Here is a 4,014-nt window from a genome sequence, read left to right on the forward strand (position 1 = left end):
AGCAAACACTAATTGAATGCCTGCTATGGGTTAGACACCTGTGGAATTTAGAAATGACTTAAATACATGTACTGCTTTAATAAGATGACTACTCAGTTCCCAGAGAGTGGGTGATAATTTGGGGAGAGAGGAGCACTGCTGAAACCCAACACTAATGAGAGGTGCCAGCCCCCAGCCCAGAAAGAAACAGAAGCCCAGAGGACAGTCAGAGAAAGAGTCAAGTTCAGTAGTTGGGAGCTGTTTTGTCTAGGGGCAGAAACCACTCTGTCACAGTTCGTATGACGAGGCTGACAGTGAGAAAAAATCTCCAAAGTTCTGGACACCCTGTTTGCCAAGGCAGGAAATTGCTCATTTTTATCACTAGTGTGAATGAATATGCAATGAGCACATATTAAAAAAAAGTGATAGACACAGTTCCTTCCTCCTGGTCCTCCTTGGCTATCTGGGACAGCCTGTATTATGCTCCAGCTAAACCAGGTCAATTGGGTGACGCCACAGGTAGGACTGGGGCACTGAAAAGACCATCTTTTTCTCTTGAGGTCACTGGGATAGCCATCGTGCACCCATTGTCCACATTATTTACTCCAGACACTTTAAGACCAACTGCCCCTCCACCCCTAACATCTTTACCACCTGGTATCAGGTATGTTGCACAGTTGCTGTTGCCACTAACCAGGAAACTGGCCACCAGCCTTGAGCTTCACCATAATGCAGCTGTAGATGATGCTGAAACTTCTCCCAGGTCTTCCCCATTGTTTCATAAACACCAGGTTTACCTTTAAGCTTGGGCCAGCACTTGCTGCTCTGGCCCTATAGACACATTCTAGGAGGGTGTTGCACTAGTGGCAATAAGGTTGGGGACAGATGTGTACTGCCCAACTTCATAATTCTCAGTCAAGAGCCACCCCTGCTTAGCCCTGGCTGCTTCCTTCCGGTTACTGCCAAGGTCAGATGCAGACTTGACCTCACGACACTCAAACACCAGCAAAACCCAGCTCATGCAGCAATGGCCCCAGTCACCCTCATCAGAAGACCCTAAGATTCATGATCTTGCAGGCTTAGGACTTCAAAAGAGGAAGAAGTCACTGAAGGCTGGGATGCTCAGGAAAGTGAACCCAGAGGAGGAGAAGAAGAGCTTGAGCAGGAGAGAAAATATTATGAAGAGAAGGAATAAAAATGGTTACAAAAGTGTGCATTTGCACTTCTGTTTAGTGTTGGAGTATTCCTTTGGCAGGACAATTTGTTGGCATATTAATTTCTGACTTGTTCTTGCTAATGTAATTCACTCAAGTGAGAAAGAGAGATATCGTGTCTATCCCTCCACTTCATCTCTCTCCCAGAAAGAATTTACCAGCCTTTTTCCCCCTAAAGCTTGAACTCCTAGAGGTGAGGGCATTGGCTGGTTCTGGATGAAGAGGCATTGAAGGGTCAGAGGGAACAAAAGTAAGAAAGAAAGGGCTGTGTCCACTGACTCGGGGTGGGGGTTCTGGGAAGCGGCACGGAGGTGGCTGAGCCACTGACAGGTATGTCGGCCCAAGGCCCAAGGGGGTAGACAGTGGAGCCATGATCTGTGATTGTTGCTTGGCTTACAGGGGTGCAGCCTCCTGCCTCTGAGTGGCCAGTGAGTACTACAGAGGCAACCACGAGAGACTGATGATTAGAGGCTCTTCTTCAACTTTCCAGATTGCCCCCACCCTGAAGACAAACTCATGGGACTCAGAAAGAAAATTGCTTTTAAATTTAAGTTCTGTGAACAATGTCACACCTCATTCTGTTGGCATAGAAATATTGGTTAAGAAGAAAAATGGAACTGCCTTTTGACCTGGCAATTCCACTGCTGGGATATACCCTAAGGATCCTGAAACACCAACTCAATAGAACGTATGCACCCCAATGTTCATAGCAGCACAGTTAATAATAGTCAAGTGTTGGAAGCAACCTAAGTGCCTATCAGTAAATAAGTGGATCAAAAAACTATGGTACATTTATACAATGGAATACTATGCAGCAGAAAAAAGAAGGAGCTCCTACCCTTTGTGACAGCATGGACGGAACTGGAGAGCATTATGCTAAATGAAATAAGCCAGGTGGTGAAAAACAAATACCATATAATCTCACCTATAAGTGGAACCTAATCAGCAAAACAAACAAGCAACCAGAATATAACCAGAGACATTGAAATAAAGAACAAACTGACAGTAACCAGAGGAGAGGGGGGAGGGGATAACAGGGGGAAAAAGGAGAAGGGTTATCAAGGAACATGTAAAAGGACATATGGACAAAGCCAAAAGCGGGTAGGATTGAGGGTGGGAGGTTGGGATGCATGGGGTGGGGTGGGGTGGGGGGGCGGAAATGGAGAAAATGGTACTTGAAATTAACGATGCAATAAATTTAAAAAAAGAAGAAGAAGAAATCACTTTGGAGCATTTGAACTGGGCAAAAGAACCTTTGGAATGGGCCAAACCAACATTGTTTTAGTTTGTCAAACTAACAGGAAAGCAGACATCCCGACCAAAGGACTGTTGATTATGGACACTCTTTGTGAAGATAGATTCTTGCTAAAGAATAACACCACTTGTTAGCACCAGTAGAAATTTCTTTCCTCTCTTCACTTCCCTTCCTTTCCTCATAAAACTCCATTGCCTTCATCCTGTAATTGGAGCACAACCTCAGTTTATGTCTGAATCTTCTGTGCCCCTGAACTGCAGTCTGTGATCTCAAATTAATGCTTGTTGCCTCTCAAGAAGGAGGAGGAAGAAATAGAAGAAATCACCACCAAATATTGGCAGTGGTGGTGCTGTTGGTTTTTGTCCTTGTATCATGCACAGTTTGTGCTGAGTCCATAAAGAACAGAAATTGTTTTTGTCATAACATTTTTTAAAGATGATGAAGCAGGTTTCCAAGCAGCATTTTGGTTAAAAAAATGTATGTTAATGTATGTATGTATCCACTTAGACCAAAAGTTTGGGAGATATTCATGGCACTTGTTTCTTGGTGGTCAGGTTGCAGGTGATACTTAATTTCTCATTTAAAAATGAATAGAGAATTTCATTCTCTATTGTCTACATATTTTTCTATATTAAAATTAATTGCATAGTAAAAAAAAAAATTAAATATTTCCAAAAAGAGAGGTAGGGAGCCACTCCCTTCACCCTCACACCAGCTCTTCCCGGATAAATGAGAAGAAGGAAGGACTTTCAGGTGAGGGGTAGTCTAAGCAAAGGCCTGGAGGGAATGTGGAGTCTGCCTGGGGCTGAGTTGAGAACAGTACCCATGGGAGCCTATGTTGAGCAATGAGGTTGGGCTGGGCATATAGAGAGGGACCAGATTCCAAAGGCTGTCCATCACAAACCCTCACCGTCCCCACATTAGCAGTACATCATTGGTGAAAGCATCCTTATCTACTCCTGCAAAGTATACAGCCCCAAGGCCTGCTAAATGGAGGGTGGGCCTCTCTTGCATCATTCAGTGTGAGCCTGAATTGTGATTATTCATTCAACAGGCATTTATAGGCCTTGAAATACAAAGATGAATGTGATAGGTTTGGTGGAAGGAGAATACACTTCTTGAGACAGACCTGGATTAGAGTACCAGTGTCACATCTTTGTGGCTCTGAAGCTTTAAGTAAATTACTTAATTTCTCTGGCCTTCAGCTCATTTCTCTGTGAGAATGAGGTGAATGCCACCTACCCTGAAGGGGGTTGTCACCTAGATTAAATGGGGTCGACATCACATACAAAGCCCCCAGCATGGAGATTGGTACATAATAGAAGCTCAACAGAGGTCCTAATCCACTGTCTTTCTCTTGAGTCTCTCGCAATTTACCTACTCAGAGCCAGAAGGGAGAGGCAGTGGACAAAAAGAATATTTACTTAACAACAATAATTATGATGGCAACAATAATGATGATGATCCTAACATTTATTAAGCATTTATTTTGTGTCTTTCCCTGTGCTAACAGCATGAACAGCATTTTATTCTCATAATTACTCCAAAAGGATGGTGCTACCATTC

Source organism: Pteronotus mesoamericanus, unplaced genomic scaffold (assembly GCF_021234165.1).
Source record: "Pteronotus mesoamericanus isolate MK-2021 breed Mesoamerican mustached bat unplaced genomic scaffold, CSHL_Meso_final scaffold_54, whole genome shotgun sequence".
Classification (NCBI taxonomy): domain Eukaryota; kingdom Metazoa; phylum Chordata; class Mammalia; order Chiroptera; family Mormoopidae; genus Pteronotus; species Pteronotus mesoamericanus.